Source organism: Poecilia mexicana, unplaced genomic scaffold (assembly GCF_051168715.1).
Source record: "Poecilia mexicana isolate PSO_F unplaced genomic scaffold, ASM5116871v1 scaffold_14, whole genome shotgun sequence".
NCBI classification, from domain to species: Eukaryota; Metazoa; Chordata; class Actinopteri; order Cyprinodontiformes; family Poeciliidae; genus Poecilia; species Poecilia mexicana.
The window spans coordinates 18,715,333-18,726,290 of NW_028263383.1; positions in this window are offsets into that span (position 1 = coordinate 18,715,333).

Sequence of the window (10,958 nt, forward strand, 5' to 3'; positions counted from 1 at the left end):
TTAACCAAATTATTCAGGCCTAAAATAGCATCTTTATGCAAAACACCTTGCACGTTTTTTTAATAGAGAAATGTGGGGTTTATGGAAAAGTGTGTTTAATACCTACTTTTAGGATATTTTCAAAAGATACTTTTTATCTGACAAACCGAGTCGCATCAGAACACATTTCCTGATTTGTTGAACGCGACTGTACACTGGAGAGGAGAGGCTGATTAACAAGCCAAGACCCAACATGTGTGTGTTATAAGAATGTTATAAGTGAGAGTGTCTAAGTTGTACATCAAAATTGGGCAAATTCAATCTCAACAACAGTGTATCTGCCTAGCATGGCTGTGGTAGCATCATGCTGTGGGGCTGTTTTTTTTTTTTGTTTTTTTCACAAAACTCACGAGAGATATTTTTCATCCGTTATTACAAAAAACTCAGTTGATTACAGAAACTACGAAGGCAGGATTTCACCAAACGACGAAGCTTTTTAGAAGTGCAACGCAAAAACAAACAAACAAACAACACTTGCGACATCTCCACAACCCAGTTACGCTAACTAGCCCCAACCCTAAACCCAGCCTCATATCTGTCTCATAGATTCAGTATCCACACCAGACATGATTTTTTTTTCTTTCCACCAGGAATGCACAACCTGCCACCGCCTGTCTGGCCCCTGCATACGCTCCCAGCCAGGCGTCCCCCAAAATAAAACCGATTATTATCACTGCAGCCACCAGGCGTAAGAGAGCGCGGATGAAACATGCAGTGCTTCTCTGTGTGTGTGTGTGTGTGTGTGTGTGTGTGTGTGTGTGTGTGTGTGTGTGTGTGTGTGTGTGTGTGTGTGTGTGTGTGTGTGTGTGAGTGCGTGCGTGCGTGCGTGCGTGCGTGCGTGTGTGTGTGTGAGCAAGTAGTGTTTGCTTCAGTGTTTGTAAAGATTATACCAAATCCCCCCTCATTGTGCACAGCTCTAATCTGCAGATTGGTGCTGTACAATGCCCTCTATCCATTTTTAAACACATTACTGTTTGAAACCCTGCTTTCTTTATTTTGTTCCAGCCGACTGACAAACCAATCCGATGCATCCCACCAGCAAAACAGATCTCCGCGTACACACCTACATCAAATGCTTACTAATACTGCTCATTATACATGTGCACGCCAAAGGTAGATTTTTCTGCTGTTTATTTTTATTAAGTTAAAGTTTGCTTCCTAGCAGGCCATAAAATGCCTCAAGTACAGACATGTTATTTCTAATGAATGTTTGGACTGCCACATTTGGATTTCATTCCCTTTAGCTGAGTAGAAAATGTTTTCAGATCCAATCCTCTGCTGCCAATTTTAACAAAATCAATCCAGAGTTTTAGCTCAAAGTATTGTTTGGAAATCAGCTGCAGCATTCATACTTCACCAAATGGCCTTCCACCCACTCAAAGTTGAATAAAAACACATTTGAAATGGCAATCTTGCTTGTAAAATTAGATTTTAGGATCCTCACAACCCATATAGATTGTACTAGGAACCACTGAGACGTCCCTTTAATTCATTGTCCTTAATTTGTTTTAACATTTAATGGCTAAACCACATAAGTTGTGCAGAACAGGGTCCTCCATTACTGCGTTTTCTCCGTTTAGGACAGAGAGCTGAGCAGAGAGCAAGCATTTCATTTTACTCTGATCAAATCAAAGCTCCAAGTCTATTCAGCAAAACAACTTTTTTTCTGTATGTTTTGTCAAGCCTGATTACCAGATATATCCTACAAGCTCTAATTTTGAAAGACTCAGTTCAGTATCGAAAACAAAACAAAAATTAAAAAAAATAAATAAATAAATAAATAAATCAGGATTGGCATATTCCTAATTCCAGAAATCCATAGCTGAACTGTCACCAGAACTGTCGATAGCAACAGCAGGATTTTGTTATCCAACATTCAGAAATCTCAAGCATTCCTCCCCAAGTGATCTGATCCACTTCCAAATCGTTCTTGTTTTGTATTGTTTATCTAAACTTTCAGCCATATGCAGAATGGTTCTCGCCGGCGTTTATCCCGGCGGACGCTGTACAGAGATTGGATTAAAATCACTGGCAGTATGGTCAAACAGAGCTCCAACCTTATTTGTCTAATCCCTTCTTTAGGTCTCCGACATGTTGTGAGGTCACGATCAAATCAAAAGGCATTAATCTCTTTATATTTTCCTGTTCATTAAATGACTTTTCTGAAAGCTTTTTTTTTTGCACAACATTTTGATTCTTTTCTAAGCAACCAGAAAAAAAAACTGTTCAAATATGACTAAAGATTAATCATATCATGGGGTTTTCCAAAACTAGTGCTGTTACTGTTTTTCTAACTGTGCCTTTTCGGACTGAAAATGCTATTTTTTCTTCAAGCTTCAACCTGCTTTTTGACAGATTTGGACAATAGATTGAAAATGGAACAAGACAAGATAATAGTGGCACTTTGAAGGTGTAGACAGAGCATTGGGCTAGCATCACATAAGCATGTTCACAATAACAATTTTAACGTGCAGATATTTCAAATATAGACCTTTTCCATATTCACTTGTCCCAATTTAGCATGAATGGTTCCTGAAAAAGTAAAAGATGAAGAAAAATTATAGACTTATGTAACAATATATAAACCCTGTTAATCTGGTAACTTATTTAATGATATTTAATAGAGGATGTTTAAAATAATTGCGAAAGGGCATGAATATTTTCTGATATTGTTATTAGTCTGATGATTGATCATCTTGAAACATTATAAGTGAAACACAGGACTGTAGTTGGGCAGATTTTATGATTTAATAAAACAAAGTTCTTAAGGAGATTGGTTGCTGAAAGTGGACTGACAAGTGATTGGTCAGTTTAGAACGCCATTATTTGGATAGCTAATTATATGCACCATCTAACATGTGGAAAAGAATAAAAAGAAGCCAAAACCTCTTTGGTCAGTGTAAGGTAATGTTATCTTAATATTGCTGGTCATCTTGAGGTTAAGAGTTAAGTGTCTTTGCAGATGCAGGTTTCACTGTCTGTCCCCTCAAATCCATGTGCTTGTCAAGTTTGAGTTATCCACAAAAAAGAGCCGAGTTGATTTCAGCTTCTTAGTGTAGTTGTAATTGTTTGGACCATTATATTAGCTCTCTGCAAACATATTGCTCATAGGTGAGTGCTAGCAAAGAAATGTCTCCAACTCCTCAAGTAAAACTTCAGTTTCAGCTAAGTTAGCCAAGTTAAGTTTCTACTGCTGCTTTCAATGTATCACATTTATAGCATTTTAGTTTGTGTTATTTTTCTTTACTCTTTATTTTTTTATTGAATGTCAGGAAACGGTTATCTCTGAGGTTCCCCAAGGGAGACGTCGTGGCACATTTGTCTTTAAATTGACTCCTGTGTGGTGAAGTCAGATAGAAATTATTTTAATCCTGCCATTCCCATGCACATGATTTCCCATGCAAGTGTATTTTCCCTCAGATGATTTAACTAAGGCCTGTATCACATTGAAGCAGCAGTAAGACATGTTTCTGTATATTTGCATTTGTCTTATTGGCATGATATTCCACAGACATGCCAGAAGTCAGCGACTGGTCAGCAGTCATTCATAAAGCAAAAGTAAACATCTTTGAATTGGACTCTTCCGGTCCATAACTGCCCAACATGGGGTGTCAGCGTTGCTTAGTAACCACAGCACATGAGTGACCTTATCGGTGCGGTCATAAAAATGTATGAAGTCCTTTTTTTCATATTCTCTTGTGTGCTGCGTTTTCTCCCTCTTTCTTTCCCTCTGTCTCACACAAACATCGACACAGACACGTAGTCCAGATGAACAGACCCTAAACGCACTGTCCTTTGTACGTGTGTGTATGTGTGTGTGTGTGTGTGCGTCAGAGAGAGAGAGAGAGAGATACAGAGAGAGAGCAGCAGAGTGGTAATGAAAGGCTGTACCTGACACATGCCACAGACCGCATGGAGCAGCATAAGGAGTTGGCGGTGGGGGGTTTGCATCCAGCGACAAGAAAATCAGCACAGTTTCAGAGGATGTTTAGTTTCACTAGAACATTCCTGCGATGTTAGTTGAAGTACAAAAAGGCACACAGAGGCTTAGGAATTTCATAATGATATTTGGATTATGTGTTTGCAACACTATCCATATCAAATCTCTGTGATGGACTTAAAGGATGTAAATCTGTTCACTGTGGTTTCCAGAGTCTTAATCTGGATTTAATCCCCAAAACATATTTATTGAAGTGACAGATCGCTAGGCAGCGCTGGCTTTGTGTGTACGCATGTGTGGGATTTTCCAAGGCCTCTATAAGCCAGCAGCAGCGGCAGCGATGATAACACACAGGACATTAAACACAGCATCTGTCAGCTCGTACTATCACAGCGACTGGCTTTCATACAAAGTGCTGCTCTGTCGTTCCCACAGGGAGCACAGATGTTAGCCTTGCTGTCGCCTCCGTGGCCATCTTTTCTCCCCGAAAACATCTGTACAGCTGTGTTTGTCGGGGCCGAAGCGTCGCACGCCGCTCTTGAACTGTTGACAGCTAGGGGCAGGTCGGCACAGATGGCAGAGAGGGGGTGTCAGGAGACTGGCACCGGGTGGAGGTGGTGGAAGGGCGGGGGGATGGAGGGGCGGTGGCAGGTAGAAATGGGTGGGGGCTCCCATCTGGCCTCGGTGCTGGTAGTTTGACCCTGGGGCATATTCAATGTTTCCTCAGCACACAGCCTGTCAGGAGCTGGAAGTCACCTTGTGCAAAATGCCTTATTTTCTAGAAGGTTTATGCAGAGTTGAGACAAGTGGGGAAAGCGGGGGGGTGGAGTCGGACACAACCAGTGTTATTATTTAAACTAACAGTACAAAGTAGACTTTGGAAACCATTGGGGAAATAAGTAGCCTATTTCATTACCATTTCAACAATTCTTGACTCCAGAAAATACTGGTTCACAGTTTTTGTTTTGGTCTATGCTAAAAATATTCACATAATGGCAGCATAACACTAGAAAGATCCTTCGCCTGCCGGGGTCTTTCTAGCTCTTGGCTTTTTTCTAGTGTTTCATGTTACTTTTTCCTGATGTTTTCATCATTTGGGATGGCTACGTCACTCAGAACGGCTTTCCTCTGCTGCTTATCAATGATCACAATGTCTGTATCTGTTGGCCATTACCAGCAGCTGGACAGCTCAGTTGGCGAGACATCAGACCCCAACCTGGGAGACTGGGGTTCGCCGTGCAAGGCTGGGGTTATTTAGCTGGTGAATGTCAACCATCATCCAGTGTTGGTCCTTAGGAACCATCAAGACCATCAATGTTGACTGCCTCTCTGATTAAATGAGAGCAAATTAACCGAGAACCATACCAGCTCAGACACTGTCCGGTCAAACAAAGTCTTCAGGACATTGATGGCACGTTGGCAATAGACATGGGAAAAAAATAGGGCAGTGGAGCTACATGAAAACTGTACCTAATTTGTTCAAAATAAGCTGTACAACTGCTCTATTAAAGACTCTTGGCAGAATTTCAGTCAAGTTCATTTCATGCCTTTTAGGCGACACAGATGTAAAAAGAATTCATTTAGATGTCAAGGCAGTTTTACTTTTGTATAAAAAAAAAACCCTGTTTCATTATAGATATCGATGGACTATCAAGACTTTAATATTTTCCAGAAGTAAAAGTACTCAGTAGGACCCCTCATATAATGGGTAAAAAGATACTCATTCATTATGAGGAATTTCCTCGAATGAACTATAAATCCTACAGTCTAAAACACACAAAATGTCCTTTGTCCTGCTGCTCCTCTTCACTGTGAAGAGGAAGAGCAGGGTTTCTCCCAGCATAAGTTCTTTTTAGTTCAACAGTTCCAACAATATCGGACAGTTTGACTGCCAAACCACACGGCAGGATTAAATTAGATACACGTCAGGTTGTTTCAAGAAATTACTACAAATTTCAAACTACAGTTTGTCACATTGACATAAGTGAAATCTATTTCAACACTTTGAAATCCACCAAGTCAGTCAGTCAAAAGAATAAGCCTTAGATGAGGTCTTAGGTCTTAGATTCTTTTGTCAAGGTATACAAACTGAAAAAATCTGGGGGATTTGTACATTGGTCAAACCATTATTATTTTTTATTTTGTATTTGATGAGGGTAGCTAGTGATAAGCTAGCATAAAACTATATTTGCACCATTCAGTGGGGCTGTAGTCGATATGTTGATTGGCATATGCCTAGTCAAATACAAACTTACTTTGTTTGCCGAAATCTAAATCTATTTAAACACAAGTTAGGATTTTTGAGATTTCCTGGTTCTGTCATTGCAGTACAGCATTTACATTCTGCTTTCTTTGCATCAAAGATCATTCACAATCAAGTTTATGTCCAGTTATAGACCTCACCAGACAATGTCTAAAGACTGAGCATGAGAATGCCCCACAGGCCAGCTCACTGAACAGACCTGTGGATCCCAATAACTCTGGACAGCAGCATGGGGTGCTGCTCAGTGGGGGTGCCAGGCCTGACCTGGACTGGCTGTCCAGGGCACAGGGCCAATGCACAAGAAAAGCGCTTTACGGAAGGGACATGTGGTCGGTTCAGGTCAACCCGACGTCTTCAACCTCACCCATCCCCCGTTGCAGCTCCCCTCCCTTATAATCCCAGCCTAAGGCTTCCTCCTCACCTCAGCCCCCTCCCCTGTTTGGAGCATACAGCGAGGAAATGCCACCAGATGCCCAGTGTCTAAGACGGGCATTATGTTCTTAGAGGATGTCCTGGTAATTCTGCTTCTTTTCTGCAGACTGTGTGGTGTGTGGAGGAGACGGATCACAGAGAACAACAGGTAGCCATGGTCTCTGCACGGTCACGTGGTTCTGCTGTCTATGCAAAACAAGATGCGACTCCCCCAGAGGGAAACATGTCCGTGTGTGGTATATTAGGAGATACACTCCCCATCATTCAACACAAATGCCGCACACACAGACAGATTCTAATATTGTCCACATAGCATTGTCAGTGGCATTAAGGGCATAACTAAATGGTATTCAGGGATAGCAAAACAAGGACGCACCAACAGCAGCGTTTAGTCTTGTATTTTATAACATGTTACTCATCAAGAATTTAAAACCGGAGGAGCAGGACTTCATCTGCGATAAGGAAAACTGTCAATCACGGGGACTCTGGGAGAACGTGCTTTGTCAGACCCTGAGGGGGCACCACTGACCTAAATACAAAATTGTCAACAGCAATGCTATGGTGACCAACCAAAGAGAACTCTGGGGAGACAAACATTTAACCTGGAAAACGGCATTTAGTGGAACGAGAATGCACCATTTCCAAGGGTTCATTTTACATTCTGATTCAAAAATTAATCCCTACAGGGTACAAAATACACTTTTGTACATATATAATACACACATATTTACCCTGAAAACAATACTGAAATGTTTTTTGGTTTTTTTGCTGTATGGAGGGACCTTGTTATGAGAAAGTAGCTATCTTACATGGAAATCCTTTTGTTATTCCTCAAGCTTATTTATCCAGGGAGGATCAGTCACTCGTTTTTCTGCATTGTAATGATGGTATAGGCTGTACATATAGGAGAAAAGAGATTATTGAGATTACTATTAAAACCTCAGCAAAGAGGATTTCTCAAACCCAAGCTCGTCAGAGGTGCTGAACGTATGTTCAGTCACTGAGAACTGACGCCACCGTGTGGCCAGCAGCTGTTACTGATGGGGAGGCGGAGAGGAGTAAGGAAATAAGTAGACTGTGAAGTCTACATATTGGTATCCCTGAATACCATTTAGTTATGCACTTAGTCTTAGATTGAATTAAATCATTTTTGATCTAACATTATATCTACAATATCAGGTTACTGTGCGCTTATCCAGATACCATCTATACATAAGGCACTACAGATACAAGGCAGATGTTATAAGTTAGCATAAATATACCAAAATGGAAATGATCTGCGGGCTACAAACTACCATATTTAGAAAAACTGCAGATCAGATGATTAATATCCACTCCCCGTGATTAAGATAAATAAATCTGAGCTCCTTTTACTGTCATTTGTAAGGTTTTGGAATTCCAGCAAAACACTGAGAGACATTATCCACACACTGAGAAAACATAGAACACTGCTGAGAAAAGGGTCACAAAAGAACCACATCTACAGGTCCGTCTTCATGATTCAACTATAAGAAACACATAGGCCAACGTGGAAGACCCTATGGTGAAAGGGTGAGCAAAAAAAACACAAACACCTGTCTCAGATTTCCTAACAAAAATCTTCATGAAGACTAATAGGAACAGTTTCAGAACGGGGACAAGTTTCCATTATTGATGGAACCATGAGTTTTCCTCTGAAACGGAGATCCTGAAGGAGAATATCTGGCCACGACATTTTTTTAATGCAAAATGTACAGTGACATGGCTGCTTCACTGCTTAGCATGTTTTAGGATTTGTTACAAAAATGCAAAAGATATTTTTTATACCACAATTGGTCAATGCATCATGGGGGATTCAAACCTTACATTGAAAAATAAAGATTCTATTTTTAAAACAAACATGAAAATGTCATTTTAGCCCAGGTACACCAGAAAATGGTAATGAAATCATTTCTTGTCTGTGTAAGAGTTAGAAAAGAAATCTGAATCAGCTAAAATCTGTCAGTGGACAGTTTAATGAATTGTCCACAATAAGTCTGTATTACATATTTAAGTTAAAGTAACACTTTAGCTTCTGTTGTTTACAGCGATTTTTAATATTTCTGTACATATTAGACACAAACTGAGATTTGCCCAATAAGATGTGAAATATGTTGCGATGCTAATACCCAGATCTAGATACGGCTCACGTCACGTTGCTCATTAAACATGATCAAACCTGGAAAAAAAAAAATCTGCTTTCTGTTTTGCCTTGTCATCAGTGTTCAGGTTGAAGAGGATTCCGCGAATAGCTCCTGTTTCATACAGGAAAACAGAAGCTGCACCCGCTCAGAACTGGTTGACCTACAAAACCAGCGAGACTACTGATGTTCACCATCACTGCAGGACCCCGGTGTGTCGTAAAGACTCACGCTGATCCGAGAGGCTATGAGGCTTGACGTGTGACATCGACCTCACGAAGGAACAGGAGGGGGAATAAACACACAACTGCCCGGTAACAGCGGCGCTCTGCTCATTGGCTGCAGAAGAATGTTGCATTGACTGTTTTCACTGTGCATAACCACATAGACAAGATTACTGCAACACAGATACACACTAGCTTTTGTGAGCACCAGACACACACTCGTGCACATGGACTTTCTGTCACCCTCACATAATTAAACATCACAATGACGCACTGACAAACTGCTCTTGAGAACTGGGGCAGAGCCACACAGCTAAGCCTCTTTTTAGTCAAATATCTGCTGAGAATTCAGCAGTTTCCTCCCTCCGCTTAGATTAGCATTTAGTCCCGAGTAACGGTGCTGTCATTTTGTCTTTACACGTCACCCGCCGTGCTTCAGACTTAACGTCAACGCGACTCCTCGGACGCGTTAAGGAGCGGCGCATTGCTTATGCTTGGAAATGAGAAAATTCAATTCATGTGTCTTAGCTCCAGTTTGGTAGAACTTTTAAGCACACGGTTCACAAAAAACGAGAGAGCTGAAGAAAACATCATCTGTAGAGTCAGTAGGTCAGATGAGACTAAATCAATGTTTGTTTTTTTTTTAAGCGTACATGCAAAACGTTTTGTCACTGCACATCACACACAGTGACACTGTGGAAATTGTATTCTTTCGCAAGGAAAAGGAAGTTGGTCAGAGTTAATAGAAAAATGGATGGAGTTAAATCGAGGGCAAGCCACGGAAGAAAACCCGTTAAGACACAGTAGACCACCTGAGTGTAGTGACCTTTGACAGGATGATGACTCTAAACATACAACCAGAGCTCTACTGTAATGGTTTAGATGAATCACATTTCGAAGTTGTGTGTTCTACCCTTACATGTAGAGGATTTCTCCTGGTACTTGCATGTAATGTTATTTAAAGCTGCCAAGCACAGAGGGTGTCAAAATAGTGGGTTTCATTGTAGAAAAAAATTATTCTGAATTTATTTGTATTTCAACAAAAAAAAACAAAAAACGCCACATTCCAAAGTATTGATAACCTTCTCAATAATCAAACCTAGCTCTAATCCAAATGTTTTTAATATTTGCTGAGAAGCTTTTTGGATGTCTCCAATGGGATCTTTGACCATTTCTCAAATGTTTTGGGGCTGTCAGGCCTCCTTGCCACCACCTTAACCCTTAGCTCAATTTATAGATTCTTTATCAGATTCAAGTAAGTCCTCTGGCTGAGCCACTCAGAAACATAAATATATTTCTTAAGTCACCTCTTCAGTAGTGTGTTCTGGGTTATTGTCATACTAAGATGTCCAGTGTTGCCCAGGTTTCTCTTCAGACTGCCTGATGTTGTTGAAAACCAGTTGCGGCCCTGTGGGGTTTTCTCCGGGGGTGGGAAAGCTATAAATCCAAAGAAGACATACATCAAATATACAATAATAATATATCAAAACATATACAAAGGTATACAAACCTGTGTGTTTACATGAATGAAAACAACCAAAGCAACATTATAATGTCATGAAGTGTTCCACTATACATTTTGCTCTTCTATCCTAGTAAATTTCTCAATGTGGTTGAAGTCAGGGATGCTTTTGAAAGGTTCTTCTCCAGAGGCCAATGCATTGAGGCAATCCATTTAGTAGCAACAACTCATATTAGCACCCATTAAAAAAATTAGACTAATATATCAAAGGGCCTCTTCAAAGGTGAGTTCCACCCTTTTTCACGATACAGCACTACTATTTAAAAACACTGTAAAACACCTACACCACATATTTATTCTTTTTCTCACCTCATCACTGTCTTAATCCATTCTGGGTCATATCGTGATGTTTGTAAAAGAAGGCAGGGAAAGTAGAACA